The sequence below is a fragment of the Dermacentor variabilis genome, chromosome 1 (assembly GCF_050947875.1).
Source record: "Dermacentor variabilis isolate Ectoservices chromosome 1, ASM5094787v1, whole genome shotgun sequence".
NCBI classification, from domain to species: domain Eukaryota; kingdom Metazoa; phylum Arthropoda; class Arachnida; order Ixodida; family Ixodidae; genus Dermacentor; species Dermacentor variabilis.
This window is the reverse complement of record NC_134568.1, coordinates 138,039,901-138,062,929: the sequence shown is the minus strand read 5'-3', so window position 1 is coordinate 138,062,929 and position 23,029 is coordinate 138,039,901. Positions and strand designations below refer to the sequence as shown.

The following is a 23,029-nucleotide window of genomic DNA, read 5'->3' as shown; positions in this document are numbered from 1 at the left end:
ATGAAGGCGGAGGCGTACCTGTTGGCCTTGAGGGTCGACGATTATGCAGCGACGCCCCTTCACGTTGAGCTCTTTCAACGCCAGCATCCTTTTCGTTGCCTCGTCACTCCAGAAGGTGACTGCACATAGGTGATTGATCTGGTAGGCTCCAAGGGCCATGAATGACCAACTGCAGCAATCCAGTCGGGACGACTGCATCTCGGAAGTCATCGACCCTATAGGGCCTTGCTCGCACGTCGCCATGCAAGAACACGGTGTTTTTCACGACAGGTTCTTTGGGCAGTGGTGGCAAAATAATCTGGTAGCTCGCTTGCTCGTTATCGTCGATAAGCCTGTTACCGCGGCCAGTGGCCGCAAAAGCCGCTCCTTCAGAGCCCATGATTCACACGTCCGTACAGCTCGGCTGCCGGAAGCAGAATGTCGGCCGCCTCGCCCGGACGTCAGGTACCTCTCGTAAGATCTCAGTCAATCGTACATCTGCGCCATCAACTCAGCCTACTTTTCAGCGACAAAAAGCGCAAAAAGTTCGACGAGGGTGGGACTCGAACCCACGCGGGCAGAGCCCAATGGATTAGCAGTCCATCGCCTTAACCACTCGGCCACCTCGCCCGGATGTCAGGTACCTCTCGTAAGATCTCAGTCAATCCTACATCTGCGCCATCAACTCAGCGTATTTTCAGGGACAAAATGCGCAAAAAGTTCGACGAGGATGGGACTCGAACCCACGCGGGCAGAGCCCAATGGATTAGCAGTCCATCGCCTTAACCACTCGGCCACCTCGCCCGGACGTTTTTTTTTTTTTTTTTCTTTATTGCCTGCTTAGACATTAACACACAAAAAAAAACAAATCCATATACACAGTGCACCCACATCACATCAGGTGGGATGGTCGCTAAAATTTCTTGAGGCACACCAGCTCATCAAGGATGCTAACCCAGTCTGGGGTTTCGCTTTGTGCACGATACACTTCTCGTAATAGTGACATACTTTCAATGAAGTTCTCTCGCGCAGAGCACACATTCACATCAGCATGACGTACAGCCATTCTTGTTTTCCACAAACTGTGGAGACCCAGCAACATGAACATGTCGAACGGTGGCCCGTCATCGCTTTCAACTCAAAGGAACCGAATTCCATAGGGGTTTATGGGGAGTTCTTTTTTAAGAGTGCGCTGCAAGATGTCCCAGTGAAAGACAGCGTCCCAACACTCAATGAAGGCGTGTTCAATTGTTTCAGGCTTTTTACACAGCCGGCAATCGGTAGTCCAGGGTACGAATATTCCTTTCTGTTCTAGCCATACTTTAACGGGGAGGGTGTTCGTGTGTAGGTGGAAAAAGAAAGTTTTCGCAGCAGGTCTTACAGGCATCCTTTTGACTCGTTTCAGCACATCTTTTCCTGGGCCTCCACAATAAACACTCCTATACAGTGGGATAGGTAACATACTGTCAACTAAATCTGCGTACAGTTTCTTTCTTCTCACTGAGCACAAGTACTCCAGCGAAAAACGTGCGCAGAGTATTCTAAAAGATGCAACGACTTCACGATAGTACCCAGTCGCTCTAGTGATAGCACTAGATGTGGACACAACAAATTCAGGCAGTTCTGTTGCCATTTTCGCCTGAATGACCGTACGGAGGAAAACATTTCTTTCATCTCGCAGGAAGATGAACCGCGATACGATCTGTCTAATGAACAAGTGTGAGAGCCCAAGGCCCCCATTTCGAACTGTGCGAAAAAGATTTGTTCGACTGGATCGCTCCCAAGTGGAGTTCCAGATGAAGGTAGCAAACACTCGATGCGTTTTTTGAACGTTTACACGGGACATGAACATTACTTGCAGTATGTACCAAACTTTGGCAATTAAAAATATATTGCAAGCTGAAGCACGTGCAAACACTGACAATCCCCGGCCCTGCCATCCTTTTATCTTTTCTTTCATTGATTCTATTTGGCCGGTCCACAACTGTGTCGAGTCCCGATAGTGCTCAAGGGGCACTCCTAGATACAGTGGAGGCACTGTAGTCCACTGCATACCGGCGAATTTTGTGGGTGTCGCGTCCCAGCTTCCATGCCATATCCCAACACTTTTTTCGAAACCTCGCCCGGACGTCATGTGCCTCTCGTAAGACCTCATTCAATCCTACATCTGCGCCATCAACTCAGCCTATTTTTCAGCGACAAAAAGCGCAAAAAGTTCGACGAGGGTGGGACTTGAACCCACGCGGGCAGAGCCCAATGGATTAGCAGTCCATCGCCTTGACCACTCGGCCACCTCGCCCGGACGTCAGGTACTTCTCGTAAGATCTCAGTCAATCCTACATCTGCGCCATCAACTCAGCGTATTTTCAGGGACAAAATGCGCAAAAAGTTCGACGAGGATGGGACTCGAACCCACGCGGGCAGAGCCCAATGGATTAGCAGTCCATCGCCTTAACCACTCGGCCACCTCGCCCGGACGTCGTGTGCCTCTCGTAAGATCTCATTCAATCCTACATCTGCGCCATCAACTCAGCCTATTTTTCAGCGACAAAAAGCGCAAAAAGTTCGACGAGGGTGGGACTCGAACCCACGCAGGCAGAGCCCAAGGATCAGCAGTCCATCGCCTTAACCACTCGGCCACCTCGCCCGTATGTCAGGTACCTCTCGTAAGATCTCAGTCAATCCTACAGCTGCGCCATCAACTCTGTGTATTTTTTAGGAACAAAATGCGCAGAAAGTTCGACGAGGGTGGGACTCGAACCCACGCGGGCAGAGCCCAATGGATTAGCAGTCCATCGCCTTAACCACTCGGCCACCTCGCCCGGACGTCAGGTACCTCTCGTAAGATCTCAGTCAATCCTACATCTGCGCCATCAACTCGGCGTATTTTTCAGGGACAAAATGCGCAAAAAGTTCGACGAGGGTGGGACTCGAACCCACGCGGGCAGAGCCCAATGGATTAGCAGTCCTTCGCCTTAAACACTCGGCCACCGCGCCCCTTTTTTTCTTTATTACTGTTTTCATGGTACATACAAAATATACACACTTTACAAATGGTAAAAGTGCCACCAGTCTTTCGTGTGCACGTGGCTTTAAAAACGCCTAAGTTTAGCAAGCTCATTCAATAATCTAACCCATTCTGGTTTTTCATTTTGAGCATCGTATACTTCTTTTATGTAACAGACACTTTCAATAAAATATTCAGTACTTCGAGCATGTACATCCGCATGTCTAACGGCCATGCGCGTGCGCCACAGGCTGTGCTACCCTAATAACATAAACATGTCGTAAGGCACTCCTCCTTCGTTTTCCGTTGGGAGGAAACGGATGCCATAGGGTGTTATCGGCAAGTCTTTCTCTATAGTTCGCTGCAGGACATCCCAGTGAAACAAGGCGCCCCAGCAGTCTATGAATATGTGTTCAATTGTTTCTTGCTGATGGCATATTAAACAGTATAGAGAGCAGGGAATAAAAATACCTCTTTCCTGAAGCCACGATTTTACTGGTAGTGTATTGGAATGTAGTTGAAAAAAGAAAGACTTTGCCGATGGCCTGACAGGCATAAGTTTTACCCTTTTCAGCACATTTCTTTCAGTACCTAAACTGAACATCGATCTGTACAGCGGTACTGGCAGTACTACATCAATTAAATTTTTATACAGACGTTTTTTTAGGAACGTGACTGAGGTATTCCGTTGAAAAGCACACCTTCAGAAACCGAAATGCCCATATCACTTCTTTCAGAAATCCGCTCATAGGGCGACTGTTTACTACACAACTAGATATAATGAATTCAGGAAGAGCCGTACCTAGTCTCAGTTGCATCACATTAATGAGGAATGGGTCTTCTTGGTCTCTAAGAAACGCAAAACGAAACACTATATGTTTCACGAACAGATGTGCCAGTCCGAGCACTCCTGTTTTGACGGATCGAAATAGATTTGTTAGACTGGTTCGCTCCCACTTTGACCGACTGAATAAACTTTATTGAAACCAGCAATAGATGGTGGCTGGGCCTAGGCCTCCCACGTGGGGACGTCGAGGTGTTGCCTCCTCGCCGCCTCGTAGGCCTGCTGGGTCGCCCAGAGTTGGTCGTCAAGGTTGGGGCTACGCAGGGCAGCGTGCCATCTCGACGAGAGGGTCGTGGGGTTAGTGTCGGGGTATTGGTGTGTACAGTCCCAAAGCATGTGTGGAAGTGTGGCTGGCTGTGTCTTGCAGATATGGCACGTGGGATTGGGGTAAATGTCTGGGTAGATCTTGTTATAGAGTTGTAACGAGGGGTAAGTATTGGTTTGTAGCAGGCGGAAAGTTGTAGCCTGCGCTCGGGATAGTTTGTTGTGTGGGCCGGGGAAGGTTCTACGCTCTAAGTAGAAGGACTTCACAAGATCATTGTAGCCTGTCAGGCGATCCCTACCGGTGGGGGCAGCCTCCCCTTCTCCCGCGCGGTTAACTAGGCCTCGCGCTAGGGAGTGGGTAACCTCGTTGAGGTTGGGGAGGTGCGGGTGGACGGTGCCTACATGAGCCGGGAACCAGACGAGTGTAACCTGATGGTCGGTTGAGCGGGGCGCTTGTTGCAAGATGCGCAAGGCTTGGTGTGAAATACGGCCGTTGATATAGTTGATAACGGCGGAGCGGGAGTCAGAGACGATGGTATGGCATGTTGGGTCCAGTGTGGCGAGCGCGATGGCCACTTCTTCAGTTTCCTCAGCGTGTGGGGTTACTAGGCTGATAGCATGGTGGAGAGAGCATTCACGCGTGGTGACGGCTGCAAAGCGGGTACCGTGGGGTTATTCGGCGGCGTCGACGAAACTCACACCGTCGTGGCGAGTAAGGGATTTGGTGAGAACCGTGGCACGTGCTGTGCGACGTGCGTGGTTGTATTCGGGGTGCATGTTTTTGGGGATAGGATCGGCGTGAATCCAAGCTCGTATGGTGGAGGGGATCTGGTGGTTATGGCCGTGTTGATGGTGGTAGGTGATACCGTGCGAGGTGAGGATATGGCGACCCGTCGCTGTGAGAGTGAGTCTCTCCAGGTGAGAGCGACATTGGGCCTCGATGAGCTCGTCCAGTGTGTTGTGGACGCCTAGTTGAAGGAGGAGGTCAGTGCTGGTGCAACCGGGGAGGCCGAGGGCTTGTTTATAGACACCGCGTATAAGGATGTTGATCTTGGTTTGTTCAGCCTTGTACCAGTTTAGGTACGCAGCAACGTAGGTGATGTGGCAAATTACGAATGACTGGATTAATCGGAGCAGATTCTCCTCTTTCATACCCCCACGGCGGTTGGAGACCCGCTTCAAAAGTCTCATGGTGTTGGCTGTATTCATCTTGATTTTGACGAGGGCCATGCCATTCGCTCCGTTCGCCTCTATGAGCAAGCCGAGCACACGGATATTGGTGACGAGGGGTATGGGGCTGCCATCCATGAGATGAAGCGCAATGTCTTCGTAATGGCGTTTAGCGGTGGAGTATTTTGGACGGCGGCCACGGAGAGTAGGCCTGTAGAGAAGGAGTTCGGACTTCGCAGGGGAGCAGCGAAGCCCCGTGCCTTGGATATAGGTCTCGACTGTTTCAATGGCGGATTGTAGTGCCGTTTCTATTTCGCCGTCACTGCCTTTGTGGGCCCAGATGGTTATATCGTCAGCGTATATGGTGATGGGTGACACCGTCCACTTGCTGCAACTCCTTGGCAAGATCGATCATGACAAGATTAAAAAGCATTGGGGAGATAACGGAGCCCTGGGGAGTTCCCGCGCTGCCCAAAGTCTGGGCGTCGGAGCGGAGATCCCCCACCGAAAGGAAGGCCGTGCGATTAGACAGAAAGTCTCTGACGTAATTATAAGCGCGCGCACCGAGGCGTGAGATGCGGTCAAGAATGGTGGAATGGGCTATGCTGTCAAATGCTTTTTCGAGGTCGAGGCCGAGTATAGCTTTAGTAGTACGTGTTCTATCTTCTAGTATATGGTGCTTAAGTTGTACCATGACGTCTTGGGTCGACAGGTGGGCCCGGAAGCCAATGACAGAGTGAGAATACGCTGCAGTGTCTTCCAGATGGGTGTTAATTCGCGTGAGGAAGGCATGCTCCATAACCTTTCCCACGCATGAGGTTAGTGAGATGGGGCGAAGATGATCGAGGCTAGAAGGTTTGCCAGGTTTCGGAATAAGGATGACCTTTGCTGTTTTCCAGGCCGGCGGAATGGCACCATTACGCCAGCAGTCATTGATATAATCTGTCAGGTGGGTGACGGAGGCATCATCCAGATTACGGAGGGCTTTGTTAGTGACCCCATCGGGCCCAGGGGCAGAACGGCTGTTTAATTTATGCAGGGCGGCTTGGATCTCAGCGACACTAAAGTCTTCGTCCAGTGGGGGGTTGGGGGCCCCGGTGTAGGAGCCGTGAGATTGCACTGGGCCCACGGGGAGATACTTGTTGGTGAGGTAGTCTAATACTTGGGCGCGGCCCTGTTTCTTCCTTTCTGTATAGAGAAGTTTAGTGAGGCGATCTTGTTGGGAAGAGCGGGTGGCTTGACTATCGAGGAGGTGTTTGAGAAGCTTCCAAGAAGAGGGACAATGGATCTGTCCGTCAGCAGTATTGCACAGTTCAGTCCACTGCTGACGTCTCAGAGTGAGGCAATGGGCTTCGATTTCCTTATTAAGGAGGGCTATTTTAGCGCGGAGGCGCGTGTTGAGACGTTGCCCTTTCCAGCGGGATAGGATGGATGTTTTAGCCGCGAGGAGGTGGGCCAGTCTACTGTCCATGCGCTCGACGGGGGCGTCGGTGGTAACGGTGTGCGTGGCTGCATTGGTATCGGAGTGGAGATTTCGGGTCCATGCATCAATGTCCGCTATGCGTTCCGCGTGCTGGTCAGCGGATCGATGCTTGCGAAATGCATCCCAGTCAACCCAAGTGAACTCACGGGGTTTGGCAGTAACTGCAGCCATCCGAGGGATAAGTATGACAATGATGCAATGGTCACTACCGAGATCATGTTGTGTGTTGCTCCATTAGGCGTTGGTGACGTTCTTGGTAAATGTCAGGTCGGGGGTCGTGTCGCGGGAAGTGGAGCTACCGAGGCGTGCGGGGAACGTGGGGTCTGTAATGAAAGTGAGGCCGAGGTCTTGGGAGTCTTTCCAGAGGTTTTGAGCCGCCGTCGTCGAATAGCCATATCCCCATACCGTGTGGGGGAGGTTGAAGTCTCCACCGATAACGAGGGGGTTGGTGCCAGCTACGTTAACGGCCTTCTTGAAGAGGGTGAGAAAACGGCTTCGAACTTTGGCAGAGGGATGGCTGTACACGTTAAGGAGAAAAATACTTTCCTTACGTCTCCTGGTGGGGATAAGTTCAACGAGAAGGTGTTCGATGTTTCGGTCGTGGAGATTGTGTTCGATGGCGGTGATTCTCTTGTGGACGAAAGTGCAGAGGCGGCGAGAAGCATGTGGCGGGATGAAAGGTTGGTAACCTGGGAGGGTGACCGAATCGATATGGGTTTCCTGAATCATGATGACGTCCGGTTGCCGGGTGACGGTACGAAGGTGTTGACGGATGACTGGCTGTTTGCGGAGATAGCCTCGGCAGTTCCACTGCCAGATAAGTGTATTTCTGTTAGTGTGGGCCATGATGGGGATTGGGGGATGCCGTCAGGGGCAGTGCTGGGGTTTGGAGGGTAGGAGGAGCGGGCATGGGGAGAGCTTGTAGGTGGGTTTCAATGTTTGTGACGCGCTGTGCCAGTGCGAGAACGGCGTGTTGCATGGATTCGACTGCGTTCTGGAGTGTGGTCATCGTGTTTTGAAGTGCGACTAGCATGTCCTTAACCTCTGAGCGCACTTGGCGCGTGGCTTCCTCTTGGAGGGCCGGCTTTTTGGGGGCTGGTGTCAGTGGAGCGTCGTGGCTAGAGGAGTGGGACGCTTCGGCGGGTGGTGTAGAGGCGGGTGTCTTGGATTGTTTAAGATCGCGAACCTCTTGCGAGAGCTTGTGAATTAGGTCGCGCATAATGGCATTTTCTTTTTTGAGGTGAGCTATTTCTGCGTTATCATTGGTGTTCGTGGACTGTGGAGAAGGTGTGTTGCGACCCTCTCGCGAGGCGCCCTTAAGGGCTTCTGCGAAGCTCACCTTGTTAGTAGGAGACTTGGCGGGTGGGGCAGAAGTAGATCTGGATCGGGAACGGCGCTGCCTCGAACGTGAAGGTGTCCGGGAACAATGTTGCCTCGAGCGTGATGGAGTCCGGGATCTGGAGCGGGGCCTGGAGTTCAAGGGCGGGAAGTCGCTTTCTTGACGGGTGGCTTGTATTGCAGCTCGGCGTTCCCCAATGCGCTTGCGAATAACGTATGGTGTCTTGTAGCGAGCCGTACACGATTTGTCCGCTGTAAGATGAGGGCCGCCGCACAGGGAGCATTTGGGGTTACAAGTGTGATCGGGAGGTGGGTTGCGGACTCCGCAACCTCTGCAGATCTTGTTATTGGGAAAAGGGCAGACATCCATGCGGCGTCCGAGGCGGCCGCATTGGTAGCAAATTTCTATTTGCTTGCGGAATAATGAGCATGGGATTAAGGTAGCTCCGTAACGGACCAGATATGGCACGTCGGGGCCACTGAAGGCGATAACAACGGTGGTTGTCATTCCAATGCGTTTTGCGGCTAGCGCGAGGGGGTTGCGAGTATTGATGATATTGGCGTTGACTTGCTGTGGGGTATCGGAGAGGGGGATTCCGCGGATGACTCCCTTCGTGGTGTCCTCGGCGGCCGTCTCATACGCGTTAACATCGTGCGTGACCCCATTGACTTGAATGGATTTTATGCAGACATACCGGTCGGCGTTCTGCAGACTTGGCGTACTGACAACGACAATGTTTTATTGGGTGTTGGGGCACACCGTGTCTTGTTGAATATCAGCTGGGCTGAGCTGTGCGGCTTGGAGAACGGCTGTAGTCACGGTAGGACTACCAATTTTGGCGATGTTGAGGGCTCCCTTGGGGCGAATGATAATCTTGATTTGGTTGGAAGGTAGCGGAGGCATGCGTCCAGCCTTGAGAACTTGTGCTTTGACTGGTGGCCTGGTCTTGGAACGAGAACGAGTGCTTGAGGTTTGGGTGGAGTCAGTTTAGGGTGAAGAGTCGTCCCTCAGCTTCGCCGGTTGGCGAAGGCGAGTTGTTCGCCAGCCCGTCGCGGCGGCCACTTCGAGGTCCATGCTCGTTGCTGGGGCAGAGAAACTTGATCGGTGATACGGAGCTCGCTCGAGTGCGCGCCGCGCATCCGGCGCCCGGCGTGCACGCGCGGGGGCGGCGTAGGCGATTCACAAAAACGTTCGCAGCACAGGAAAATGTCCGTAGCACAGGGAAATGGAGTATCCCACCTGAAAATGAGGAGTCTACGGAATCCTGGTATCTTCACGGATCGACTGGTATAAAAATTAGGCCACAATTCGCAAGAAAATGCTGCAAAATCATTCACGAACACGGAGCAGAAAAATTATGAAACGCATTGCCATGGCACATCCGCTCCCACTTTGACCCCCATACATAAACTGCCAGTACCCTACGCAAACGTTGCACATGCAATCTAGTCATGCAATACTTGCAATGCAATGCAATGCTTGCAATACATAGCACACTTCTGCAACGGCGAATAAATTACAGACCGTCGCGCGGGCAAACATTGAAAGACTACGGCCACCCCATTTAACTGTTTTTTCTTGCACTTTCTTTGTTTCGTCTTCCCAGAATCCCGCAGTCTCCTTGTAGTGCTCAAGCGGCACCCCAAGATACTTCGTCGGCGCAACGGTCCACTTCACATTCACAAAAATAGGTGGGGTGTTTTCCCATGTTCCATGCCACATTCCTGGGCACTTATCAATGTTTATGACGCTATCCGTAATTTTACAAAACGATAAAACGTCCGCTACCGCTGTCGTGACACTTTCCTTATCGCTACCGAACAAAGCAATATCATCCGCATATGTTAGCAGTTTTACTTCCGCTGACTGCAAACGAAAACCTGTAATACTGTTGTTGTAAATAATTTTTCTGCACAATGGCTCAAGGTATAACGCAAATAATAAAGGACTTAAAGGGCACCCCTGGCCCATACTTGAGCGTACGTGAAAGCTCTCACTTACATCCTTACTTATTATAAGATTAGCGGTACAGTTAGCATAACACATTCTAACTCCATCTAAAAGCACCAAACCAACGATTACATAATCAATACCTGCGAAAAGGATATTGTGGGATACACGATCAAACGCTTTTTGTAGGTCAAGCTGCAGCATTGCTACATGCTCGCCTGACGCATCGCAACATTCTAGAATGGTTCGTGCAACATGAATATTTGTGTAGATTGATCTACCTTTGATTCCGCATGTCTGATGTGGTCCTACAATTCGTGTGATAACTCGCTGTAACCTCTTTGCCAAGATTTCAGTAAATATTTTATAATCAACGTTAGTCAATGCTATTGGGCGGTAAGACCCAACTGACAGCAATTTCCCTGGGTCTACCGTTTTGGAAATGAGCACTATATGCGACCGGCCAAAGGACGCGGGTGCATATCTTCGTTTATATGCTTCAGCAATTACCTGATGCAAGAGAACGCTCACATCTTTTTCGAAGGCCTTATAGAAGGCCGCTCCCAACCCGCCAGGTCCAGGAGACTTCCCTCGAGCTAAATCGTCAATGGCCTCTTCAACTTCTTTCTGGCTGATCGGTTCTTCCAGGCATTCGCGGTCAACATCATCTAGTTTTGTCATGCTAGTAAGGAACTCTCGTTCGAACTCTTCCGGGACATCGCAACTTCTTCGAAATAGTTCGCTATAGTGCTCTAAAAACACTCTCTCTATTTTTGCTTGTTCGTCAGTGACTTCATTCTTATAACTTATTTTCCGTATTACGTTTTGCCTAGTGTAAGCCTTTTCATCTGCAAAGGCTCGCTTTGTGGGCGTTTCGCCGGGCCATAGCTTTTCGGCTCTTGCTCGGACAACCGCTCCTCTGTACTTATCTTCGTCGATAAGCTCCAGTTGGCTTTTAAGTTCATTGATCTGCTTTGTGAATGTTCCAGGCCTATCGACTTCCGCTCTGTACATAAAATCCAATTCTCTTTGTATTTCTTTCTGCTTTTTCCTTTCTTCGTATTTCATTACCCTCGCTTTTTCAATTGCACAAATCTTTATTTCTTTTTTTAAAAAGCTCCCACTGTTTTATCCCGTCATCATGTCTCGCCAATAGCTGTTCGAACTCTTCCTTTACACACTCTACAAATGATTTATTATGCAACAGCTTGTCATTAAATAGCCACATTTTCCAATTAAAGCGCGAGGCCTCTTTATGCGTCCCAATTGTGACTGACACCAAACAATGGTCGCGGAATGACAGATGTTTAACGGCATAACTATGGCACGCCGCTACTAAATGCAATTAAACGTATACCCTATCCAGTCTCGCGTGGCTCGCACGCTGGTAGTGTGTAAAGACTGGCTGCGTCCCATTAGTTAATATATTTCCTATATCTTCTAGATTATGATCTTGCACCATTGCAATCAAGCGTGAGGCACTCTTATCCCTTAGTGGGACATTTTTCACTCGATCAGCTGCTAAGCCAACACAATTAAAATCTCCAAGCATAATTATTCCTCTTTCACATATCAGGTACTGCTCGAGCCGTTCAAAAAACACGTCACGTTCATTTTCGGCGTTCGGCGCATATAGGCAGATTATTCGCCAGCAAGACTCGGACATAAGAAAATCCACTAAAACAAATCTACCACTTTGGCACACAAGCACGGTCTCAACAACTATTCCTAAATTGCTTCTAATGAAAATGGCACATCCACCTGACATGCCGAAAGCATGAGAAACACAAACATCGTACCTTGGTCGGAAAGGCAACACCATGCGGTCAGTTTGTTCCTCGCTATCTATTTTCGTCTCTTGTACAGCTACTACGTCCAAGTCGTTCTCGCAAGAAAAGGCGACTTAGCTGGTATTGTTTCTTTCTAGCATTTAAGCCTCGAACATTGATAGTCGCAATTTTTAGTGCTGTGCTGAGATTTCTCGCCATATATCAAAATTACATATATGCCATGGTGCATACCTCGTGAGCGCAGGCACACCAGAAAACCCGCCAGCTTATTTCCAAGACGCAAACCTATTCCCGATGCCAGCATTCTCGAGCTTCGGCTTGGGTTGCACGGCAGAAGGCTCCAATCATTGTCCTTATTCGATGGTTGATGTGCGTCGACGTAGTCCCTAAGGAACCGCAGAGCGTCAAAGCTCGCGGCTACGTTGACGGTTTCAACACTGCTTTTCTGTCTGGTGGAACGTTGGGCTTCGGCTTCAATGACGCGCGTCGAGTCACCACCGTTTTCGTTGGTGGTTCCACAGATCCAACGACGTCTTGTCTGTCCGCCTCGACCGTTGTGGCTTCGCGTCCTAGCTCGTTTGCCGACTGCGCCTCCGGTGGATTGTACCGTGACGTCCATGCTTTCTGTGCGTTGGCTCGCTGGGTCCTTTGAAGGTTCACCGTATTCTGCGCTCACACTTGTCTTTTCAGGCACTTCCCTGACGTCGGGCTTTTCTATAAGGCTATGGTCTCCTTGCTGCTCGTTTTCTTGCGGATACGAGGGCGTGTCTGCTGGTCGCATCTCCTTTTGAGTCACTTGACACGAAGTTCCTGCAGCTTCTTCCGCGTCGGCTTCGTCCATGACGAGCTCTGCTGCGTCAGTTTTTCCAACTGGTCCTGTTGCACTTGCGTACGTCTTTACACACGAACTCTCGTCATGCCCAAAACGACGGCACCGAGCACATTGAGGGACACGGCAGTCGCGTCGTATATGTCCCGCGGTGTGACGCCGCAAGCATGGTGTTCTTCCTGGCGCAATTATCAACGCCAGTTCCGCACCAACTCGAAGCTGATGTGGGAGGTCGTCAACCTTGACGCCTGCAAGGAGCTTAATGCTCACCGTCCGCGTCCTCGTACTCTTATCGTGGATGCCATTCGCACGCCACTTTTCTTTCAGGACATCTGTTACCGTCCCTAACATGGCAAATGCAGCACGTACATCTTCATCGGGAACATTAAAAAGCAGCCAGTGCAACTTCAGGCGCAAGGCTTGATTCGCCGGGTCAACTACAACGCAGCGACGACCCTTCACCTTCAATTCACCGATGGTCAGAGCCTTCCTCACGCCTTCCGCATTCTTGAAGGTGACGGCCCATACGTGACTCATCTGGTACGCCCCCAAGGCTAGCACCTCAGGGAGGAATGCCAGACGGTCCAACGTATCCCTGAAGTCTTCAACTCGATAAGGCCTGGCCCGAATATCGGCATGAAAAAAATGGTATTCGAAACTGTACGACCTGTACGCAATGTAGGCAAGATGACATCGTAATCATCATGTTCGGCAGGCGCCGTATTCCTGTTACCGCGGCTATTCATTGCCGCAAACAACGCCCCATCGGAGCACATGATAACCACGTTCGCTCTTCGACAGACGGAAGTGGAATGACGGCCACCTCGCCCGGACGTCAGGTACATCTCGTAAGATCTCAGTCAATCCTACATCTGCGCCATCAACTCTGCGTATTTTTCCGGGACAAAAAGCGCAAAAAGTCCGACGAGGGTGGGACTCGAACCCACGCGGGCAGAGCCCAACGGATTAGCAGTCCATCGCCTTAACCACTCGGCCACCTCGCCCGGACGTCAGGTACCTCTCGTAAGATCTCAGTCAATCCTACATCTGCGCCATCAACTCTGCGTATTTTTCAGGGACAAAAAGGGCAAAAAGTCCAACGAGATGGTGGGACTCCAACCCACGCGGGCAGGGCCCAATGGATTAGCAGTCCATCGCCTTAACCACTCGGCCACCTCGCCCGGACGTCAGGTACCTCTCGTAAGATCTCAGTCAATCCTACATCTGCGCCATCATCTCTGCCTATTTTTCAGGGACAAAAAGCGCAAAAGGTTCGACGAGGGTGGGACTCGAACCCACGCGGGCAGAGCCCAATGGATTAGCAGTCCATCGCCTTAACCACTCGGCCACCTCGCCGTTTTTTTTTATTGCCGACTGCGACGTTCTAAATCATGGTTTACAAAGGATAAAACGTGTGAGCCACACTTTGGCCAACACGGTACTAAAATCTTTTCAACACCGCTAATTCATCAAATACAGAGATCCATTGTGGTGGATCAGGCAGCGCTTTGAAACGATCTCACACACACGCGACACTCTCAATGAAATTTTCCCGAACCGGTCGAACAACAATGTCTCCGTTTTGGAATTGCGGTTTAGTTTTCCACATTGCGTGGAGGCTCAGGACAATAATAAGGTCATACGGGACATCCTCGGTTTTATCGGTAAGAAGCGTATTCCATATGTGTCCAGGGGTAAGTGTTTTTTCAATGTTCTCTGCAGAACATCCCAGTGAAAGATAGCGTCCCAGCAGTCTAGGAATGCATGTTCTATGGTTTCCGGTTTTTTACATGATAAGCAGTCGGTGGTCCAGGGGATGAATATACCCTTTTCATGAAGCCAGGTCTTAACGGGAAGTGTGTTTGTTTGTAATTTGAAGAAGAAAGATTTAGCTGACGGCCGTATTGGCATTTTTTTCACTCTCTTTAAGACGTCTTGTCCTGGGCCTCCACGGTGTGGAAGACGGTACAAAGGTGCAGGGAACATCGTGTCCACGAAATCTCTGTATAGTTTTTTCTTTGTAACAGTTGACAGGTATTGCTGTGAAAAACGTACATTTAACATCCTATATGAACATACCACTTCACGCAGGTAACCAGTCACGGCTCCTGGCATGTTGTGAACAGTCGAAACAATGAATCCTGGTATTTGTCTACACAGCCGTACCTGTATCACCGTTCGGAGAAAAGGATCGTTTTGATCCCGTAAAAACACAAAACGTGACACGACTTGTCGCAGAAACAAATGAGCTAGACCAAGCCCACCTTTCTTGACAGGGAGGAACAAGTTCGTTCGACTCATCCTCTCCCAGGTAGACGCCCAAATGAAAATAGCGAAAACTCGGTGATTTTTTTGTACGCTTACCCTCGCAGCACACAACACATTCATAACGTACCATATCTTAGACACTAAAAGGAGGTTGCAGACAGTGGCTCTAGAAAACATTGACAATTGCTTTCCTCTCCACCCGTCAGCCTTTTCCTTTGCTTTCGAAACTTGATCGAGCCAGTACGATTCAGGTTCACGGTAACTTCCGAGAGGCACACCCAAGTACTGCGTTCGTAACGACGACCACATCAGTCGATAAAGGGCCTCCGGCGCGTCTTTCCAACTACCATGCCAGAAGCCGTAACTCTTATCCCAGTTTATCTGGGCTCCAGTTGAATCGCAAAACTTTTCAAGGACAGTCGTGGCCTCCTTAATGCTCGCTTTGTTTGTGCAGAAAATCGCGATATCGTCGGCATATGCCAAGATTTTTACGTGCGCTGCCTGCAGCGGATAGCCTGCTATGCGTTCGTCATTTTCAATCGCCAAACAGAGTGGTTTGGTACATAGATACATAGCAAATAGAAGGGGCGACAGCGGGCATCCTTGCCGCACAGACGAGCGCACGCGAAAGCTATCGGTGAGCTCCCCATTAACAATAATGCGCGTTGAGCATTCTCTGTACGCCATCATGACGCCTTTCGTTATGACGTTGCCAACGTTCGCATGTTCCAGTATGCAGAACGAAGCCTTGTGCGAGACGAGGTCGAAAGACTTTGCCAAATCGATCTGCATCATCGCGACTTGGTCGCCAATCGCATCGCAACACTCAAGCACACTTCGAGCCACGTGTACATTTGTTGTGATACTGCGGCCTTTAAGGCCACAAGTCTGGTGCGGCCCTACCAATATTTTAATTACACTTTGCAGTCGTTTGGCCAAAGGTTTCGTGAATATCTTATAGTCGACGTTAGCTAGAGTTATCGGGCGATATGACCCTGGCAACAAAAGTTTTTCCTCGTCATCACTCTTCGGAATTAGCACGATATATGAGGTTGTGAAAGACAAGGGCAATCTTTTTCGCTCATACGCTTCGCTAACTTCGTGAAGAACACGGGCCAATGCAAACTTGAAGGTTTTATAGAAAGTGGCTCCCAAGCCATCGGGCCCAGGTGCTTTACCGATGGACAACTCATCTATTGCGCACTCTATCTCACTCAGGCTTATTGGTAGTTCCAGCCGTGTCCTAACTTCTTCATCGAGCTTTGGTATCAATGTGAGACATTCTTTTTCGTAGCTATCTTTAAGGTCCCGCAGATGATCTAAAATGGCTTTAAAGGGAAGCTGAAACGGTTTTCAATTTCCATGAATTGCTGGGATGGGAAGAACAGACCTAATAATTTACGGTGCCGAATTTTTTTCTTCGTTTTGTTAATATAAGGGGCGGAAATCGCTTTCTAAATCACCCCAGCGGATACGCCCCCATCGCTTCCCGGAACGCCGGGTAAGGTGGTTGCCAGAGGAGAGAACCACCGAGAGTGACGTCATTCGCGGGGACCGAGCGGCCGGACCGAGCGGCCGGACCGGCGCGCTGGCATGCCTCTTTCCGTCCTGCGCTTTACTGAACGACGCTACCAGAGATCTGCCGCCGCCGCCGCCGCCGCTCACGTTTGTTTTCTTTTGCGATTGTCGTAAACTGTTCTTTCCTCCTGTGCTGCGTGAGTGCCTACAGCCAAGGGCGCCCAACATGCCCTCGTTCTGTGCAGCATTCGGCTGCGCGAACACAGGCGGGCGAGAGGATGTGGTGTTTCACAGGTTCCCAAAGAACAAGAAGCTTGCAGCGCAGTGGGTCCGTGCTGTGAGGAGAGATAAGTTCGTGCCGACGAAATCAACTGTGCTGTGCTCGGACCATTTCCGCGACAGTGACTATCATCGGAGCTTGACAACGATACCTCATACCTCAGCGTTGTACCTGAGGTATGAAATGGAATATAGACTTGCCCAGTAACTGTTTAAGGCTAGTAGCGCCGCTCAGGACGAGCAAAAAAGGACAGAGGTAGGGGTAATCAAAGGGAGCGGAAAACAGGTTTTCCGCTCCCTTTGATTACCCCTACCTCTGTCCTTTTTTGCTCGTCCTGAGCGGCGCTACTAGCCTTAAACAGTTATGACATACCAACTCGCCCAAACTGCCACGCTTTTGCCCAGTAACATTCGACGTACGGTTGCAGTTATCGTGTTTACCACACGGCGGTGCTAAAACTGCCTAATATCTATGTCAACACTAGCATGGAGCACGCATACCGATTCTTGATCAAGCCACAATCGCAAAGTCGTCGAACCATAGTATGAATATTGCACATATAATACCTCTGGCCATCTCTGGATGTGTATGATAAGCAACTTCCATGACTGTACCTCGCAGCACTGCATGTGCGCGCTTTGAAACGCGGCACTTATGTTCGCGATCGTGTATCAACACTCAAAAAACCACGGGACATTAGACAAGCAGCGGCAAGGCGCTTGACATCGCGGAATTGCACCCGTGTTTACAATCTAATGAGAAGTTAGTGCTTCGGCATTCTTCCAGCAGCAAGTTTCCAGTGACACTTTAGCGCATTTTTTCTCCCGTCATTGGAACGTCCAGCTACATGAAAAAAAAAACATACGTACCAGCCAAGGTTTCCAACGCGCGAGAAGGTTCACATATCGCTCTCGCTGTTGGCACACTCAACATCGTCGTTGCCGCCGTTGCCACCATCGTTTTTCGTATCGGCTGTCGGTTCGAACATGTACAGTCGCGATCAATTTGAAGGTGATCGCGCGAGCATCGACCGGCGGGCCTTCCAAGCAGCATAGCGGCCGATTTCGGAACTGCGAAGGTAAAAATGGCGCTGCCTTCTTCCCCTATTATGCTCTTCCAGGCTGCAACCATCACCCCCAAGACCAACTCGACCACATTTTTGTGTTTGTTTCCCTTTCATAAGAACGATCTGTGTGCGTCGCTTCCTCATGCATATCTTGGCTAACAATGACGCCTCTGTACAAAAGCTCATAACGCAATCGAAATGAATTCGCAGGTTATGCCGTGAACGGTGACGGGAGCGACAGCTTTTCAGGGAACACCAAAAGCGAGAGATGGGAGCTATCTGATGTTTCCCTCTCGACCGACGGTGATGACGTAACGTGGCGCTGCTCCCAGTTTTGGTCGCCGCTCGAGCGATCACCTTCAAATTTATCGCGACTGTACGGCGAAAATACAAACTGTCCGAGACAGCGAGAACGTTCCATAATGCTTACAACTCAGCTATCACGCCAGAACAGAACAGCGTGCTACGCTCTGAAACGGCGGCGCCGACCGGCGACTGCCGCCAATGACCTCACAGCGGCCCCGACCAACCACGGGCAACAGCGGCGTTCGCGCGATGCCCTGAGGCGCTGGTGCGCGTTTTCTTGAAAAAAGAGCCGCTTGCGTTTGTTTCCGCCCTTTTTGAACCAGATATTCATGTCCAGGGGACTCAAAACTGTAAAATGCCGCAGAGAACTCATTCTTTTTCGAAAACTGTTTCAGCTTCCCTTTAAAGTGATCGGCGATCCCTTGCTTGATGTCATTTTTGCCGCACGTAACGTGATTGCCTTTAGCTAGTTGGCGGATTTCCTTTCGACATGCGTACCTTTTCTCCTCTGATAAGGCTCGTTTCGTTGGAATTTCTCCCGCCCACAACTTCTCAGACCTTGATCTCACAAGTGCTGCTTTGTATTTTTCTGTATCTATCCTTTCTAGTTCAGTTTTAACTTTCTTTAATTCGTGAACATACACACCAGGCTCGACACTTTCCATGCTGATAAAAAATTGCAGTTGCTGGCAAAGATTTGTTTCTGCTTGTTTATGCTTGTGTCTAATGAGACTGCTTCTTTGAATGGCCAATGTTTTGACGTTCTGTTTCAATTCTTCCCATTGAATGGCAAAGCTTACTGGCTTAGCTGAAGTCAGGTTTTCTACTTCCTTCACTACGGCATCGACAAAAACATCCTCATGTAACAACTGCGCATTCATTTTCCAAAGATCCCAGTTAAAGGTGTGTTTGCTTTGTCTTTTCCCGAACGTGGAAGTTACCAAACAGTGATCGCTGTATGCTACAGCTTGCATATCATATTCGCAACATAAGGGCACTAATTCGGCTGACACGTATAATATATGTAATCGAGCATGGCTATCACGCTGGAAGTGGGTAAATCGCGGGCGAGTACCGCTGGCAAAAACACAACCCACATCTTCCAGGTCATAATCATGCACCACTGCGTTGAGAAATTCGGCACTCTTATCACGAACGCGTGAACATTTTGCTCGGTCTTCAGTATAGCAAACACAGTTAAAATCTCCCAGCAGTATTACGACCTTGGAACAGATTACGTAAGCTTCAAGACGCTCAAAGAAAGATCGACGGTCCGTTTCAATATTCGGCTCATAGATACAAATAGCACGGTAACCCACATCACGAAAACAAAAATCGGCCACTAAGAGACGCCCAGTTTCACACGAAAACACTGATTGCACACAAATGCCAAAATTATTTCGTAGGAATATAGCGCAGCCGCCTGATCCACCGACAGCGTGACAAACGCACACATCAAAGTGAGCACGAAAATTGGACACCATTATGTCGGTTACCTCATGGCTCTCAATTTTTGCTTCTTGGATTCCCACTATATGTAAGTCATTATCCAGGAGGAGACGACTTAGCTTACATTGCCGTCTTCTTGCACTGAGCCCTCTTACGTTTAACGTGGCTACACGTAGCGTTCCTTCAATATAAACCGCCATGGCTACACGGTATAATGGTGCCCATCACAGTTACACAAGGATGAGTGCTCATAAAGGTGCGCCGATAACCACGTCTAATGTCTCTAAAGGAGACGCAGCCCGACCTTCCGCAAAGGGCACTCAAGTGCAACTTGGGCCCCCCTTCCTGGCAAGGTTCTAAAAAACTAAACCCCCCTACCCCACTCGAACTAGACAGCACGGAATTTTTACCCGCCTGCCGTGGATCGACCGTAATGTTCGGCCGCAGCTTCAAGGTCGACCTCCTTATACCTGGCGTTTTGCGCGGTGGCTCGTCTCCGCCGCTGCCGTCCTGTTTCGCCGTGCGGCTAACGGTCTGGTTGCGGGGCCGTTTCCCCGTCGTTTGGCTAGTTGGGCCGGTAAGGGTGTCCATGCCTTCAGGTTCAATGAAGTAGGAGGTCAACTCCGTCTCAGGTGGGGTTTTCTCTTCAGCATTCGGCATGGCCGCGGCGCCCTCTGCAGTCGCTTGTTGGTGTCCTGTGGCAACAGCCTGAGCGACTTGTTTCTCCTGTTCAAGCCGTACCGCCGGCTTTGCCACGCCGTCAGCTGCTTCTCCCGCCGCCGACGACGTGTCTTCCATGTCCGCCTCGTCCATGAGTAGGGCAGAGTTGTCCTCGTTGCCCACAGGTCCGGTCACGCTAGCGTACATGCGCTCGCACTGACTGTCTTCATGACCGAAACGTCGGCAGGCACACACCGTGGAATACGGCACTCGCGACGAATGTGGCCCGTGCCGCGGCAGCGTAGGCAGAGAGGAGCCCTGCCCGGCACAACCACGAGAGCCAGTTCCCCGGCGACGCTCACCTGATGCGGAAGGTCGTCGAGCTTTACGCCCGGCTTCAACTTCAGCGTAACCAGCCTTGTTGTTCAGTTCTTGTTCTTGTTGAGTTCTTGAGTTCTGTTGTTGAGTTCCTTGTTGAGTTCGCTCGCGGACGACGTCGGTGACATTTCCAAACGGCGCGAAGGCAAGACGTACGTCCTCGTCAGTGACGCTGGGCAGCAGCCAATGTACATACTTTCAGGCGTACGTCCTGGTTGGCGGGGTCGATGACGAGACACAGGCGCTTTTTGACCTGCAGCTCTCCAACGCTGATAATCTTTTTCACCGCGTCGCTGTCCTTGAAGGTCACGGTCCATACATGGCTCATACGGTAGGCCCCGAGAGCAGCCACTTCCGGCAGGAGCGATAACTGAGCGAGCGCATCGCGAAAATCTTCCACCCGGTATGGGAGGGCCCTGATATCACAGTGTAGAAAAACCGTATTCAATAGAAAACGCCCTGTTGGCAGACTAGGCAAAACAACTTGATACTCGTTGTCCGAGGCAGAAATCCTGTTACCGCGGCCCGTCTGGGCCGCTGAAGCCGCTCCTACGGAGCCCATGATATACACGTCCGTCACGCTCGGTGGCCGGAAGTGGAATCCCCCTCGGCCACCTCGCCCGGACGTCAGGTACCTCTCGTAAGATCTCAGTCAATCCTACATCTGCGCCATCAACTCTGCGTATTTTTCAGCGACAAAAACCGCAAAACGTCCGACGAGGGTGGGGACTCGAACCCACGCGGGCAGAGCCGAATAGATTAGCAGTCCATCACCTTAACCACTCGGCCACCTCGCCCGGCCATCAGGTAACCCTCGTAGGATCTCAGTCAATCCTACATCTGCGCCATCAACTCAGCCTATTCTTCAGGGACAAAAAACGCAAGACGTTCGACGAGGGTGGGATCAAACGCTTTTTGTAGGTCAAGCTGCAGCATTGCTACAGGCTCGCCCCACGCATCGCAACATTCTAGAATGGTTCGTGCAACATGAATATCTGTGAAGATTGATCTACCTTTGATTGCGCATGTCTGATGTAATCCCAGAATATGTGTTACAACTCGCTGTAACCTCATTGCCAAGATTTTAGTAAATATTTTATAATCAACGTTAGTCAATGCTATTGGGCGGTAAGACCCTACTGACAGCAATTTTCCTGGGTCTTCCGTTTTGGGAATGAGCGCTAGATGCGACCGGCCAAAGGACGGGGTGCATATCTTCGTTTATATGCTTCAGCAATTACCTGATGCAAGATTACGCTCACATGTTTTTTGAAGGCATTATAGAAGGCCGCTCCCAACCCGTCAGGTCCAGGAGACTTCCCTCGAGCTAAATCGTCAATGGCCTCTTCAACTTCTTTCTGGCTGATCGGTTCTTCCAGACATTCGCGGTCAACATAATCTAGTTTTGTCATGCTGGCAAGGAACTCTCGTTCGAACTCTTACGGGACATCGCAACTTCTTCGAAATAATTCGCTATAGTGCTCTAAAAACACTCTCTCCATTTTTGCTTGTTCGTCAGTGACTTCATTCTTATAACTTATTTTCCGTATTACGTTTTGCCTAGCGTAAGCCTTTTCATCTGCAAAGGCTCGCTTTGTGGGCGTTTCGCCGGGCCATAGCTTTTCGGCTCTTGCTCGGATAACCGCTCCTCTGTACTTATCTTCGTCGATAAGCTCCAGTTGGCTTTTAAGTTCATTGATCTGCTTTGTGAATGTTCCAGGCCTATCGACTTCCGCTCTGTACATAAAATCCAATTCTCTTTGTATTTCTTTCTGCTTTTTCCTTTCTTCGTATTTTATTACCCTCGCTTTTTCAATTGCACAAATCTTTATTTCTTTTTTTAAAAAGCTCCCACTGTTTTATCCCGTCATCATGTCTCGCCAATAGCTGTTCGAACTCTTCCTTTACACACTCTACAAATGATTCATTATGCAGCAGCTTGTCATTAAATAGCCACATTTTCCAATTAAAGCGCGAGGCCTCTTTATGCGTCCCAATTGTGACTGACACCAAACAATGGTCGCTGAATGACACATGTTTAACGGGATAACTATGGCACGCCGCTACTAAATGCAATTAGACGTATACCCTATCCAGTCTCGCGTGGCTCGCACGCTGGTAATGTGTAAAGACTGGCTGCGTCCCATTAGTTAATATATTTTCTATACCTTCTAGATTATGATTTTGCACCATTGCAATCAAGCTTGAGGCACTCTTATCCCTTAGTGGGACATTTTTCACTCGGTCAGCTACTAAGCAAACAATTAAAATCTGCAAGCATAATTATTCCTCTTTCACATATCAGGTACTGCTCGAGCCGTTCAAAAAACACGTCACGTTCATTTTCCGCGTTCGGCGCATATAAGCAGATTATTCGCCAGCAAGACTCGGGCATAAGAAAATCCACTTAAACAAATCTACCACTTTCGCACACAAGCACAGTCTCAAC

The 23,029-nt window shown here is 50.0% G+C and overlaps 11 non-coding genes across 11 annotated transcripts; all 11 read right to left on the bottom strand.

The window, feature by feature from the left end:
* Window positions 1-527: 527 nt before the first annotated feature.
* TRNAS-GCU (transfer RNA serine (anticodon GCU)) lies at window positions 528-609 on the bottom strand. The gene has a single exon. It is a non-coding gene; the product is annotated as a tRNA-Ser (tRNA).
* Window positions 610-701: 92 nt separating this feature from the next.
* TRNAS-GCU (transfer RNA serine (anticodon GCU)) lies at window positions 702-783 on the bottom strand. Its single transcript has one exon. It is a non-coding gene; the product is annotated as a tRNA-Ser (tRNA).
* A 1,413-nt stretch (window positions 784-2,196) lies between these two features.
* On the bottom strand, window positions 2,197-2,278 carry TRNAS-GCU (transfer RNA serine (anticodon GCU)). The gene has a single exon. It is a non-coding gene; the product is annotated as a tRNA-Ser (tRNA).
* A 92-nt stretch (window positions 2,279-2,370) lies between these two features.
* On the bottom strand, window positions 2,371-2,452 carry TRNAS-GCU (transfer RNA serine (anticodon GCU)). Its single transcript has one exon. It is a non-coding gene; the product is annotated as a tRNA-Ser (tRNA).
* Window positions 2,453-2,545: 93 nt separating this feature from the next.
* On the bottom strand, window positions 2,546-2,626 carry TRNAS-GCU (transfer RNA serine (anticodon GCU)). Its single transcript has one exon. It is a non-coding gene; the product is annotated as a tRNA-Ser (tRNA).
* A 93-nt stretch (window positions 2,627-2,719) lies between these two features.
* Window positions 2,720-2,801, bottom strand: TRNAS-GCU (transfer RNA serine (anticodon GCU)). The gene has a single exon. It is a non-coding gene; the product is annotated as a tRNA-Ser (tRNA).
* A 93-nt stretch (window positions 2,802-2,894) lies between these two features.
* On the bottom strand, window positions 2,895-2,976 carry TRNAS-GCU (transfer RNA serine (anticodon GCU)). Its single transcript has one exon. It is a non-coding gene; the product is annotated as a tRNA-Ser (tRNA).
* Window positions 2,977-13,577: 10,601 nt separating this feature from the next.
* Window positions 13,578-13,659, bottom strand: TRNAS-GCU (transfer RNA serine (anticodon GCU)). Its single transcript has one exon. It is a non-coding gene; the product is annotated as a tRNA-Ser (tRNA).
* A 93-nt stretch (window positions 13,660-13,752) lies between these two features.
* Window positions 13,753-13,836, bottom strand: TRNAS-GCU (transfer RNA serine (anticodon GCU)). Its single transcript has one exon. It is a non-coding gene; the product is annotated as a tRNA-Ser (tRNA).
* A 93-nt stretch (window positions 13,837-13,929) lies between these two features.
* Window positions 13,930-14,011, bottom strand: TRNAS-GCU (transfer RNA serine (anticodon GCU)). Its single transcript has one exon. It is a non-coding gene; the product is annotated as a tRNA-Ser (tRNA).
* Window positions 14,012-21,294: 7,283 nt separating this feature from the next.
* On the bottom strand, window positions 21,295-21,377 carry TRNAS-GCU (transfer RNA serine (anticodon GCU)). The gene has a single exon. It is a non-coding gene; the product is annotated as a tRNA-Ser (tRNA).
* Window positions 21,378-23,029: the final 1,652 nt, after the last annotated feature.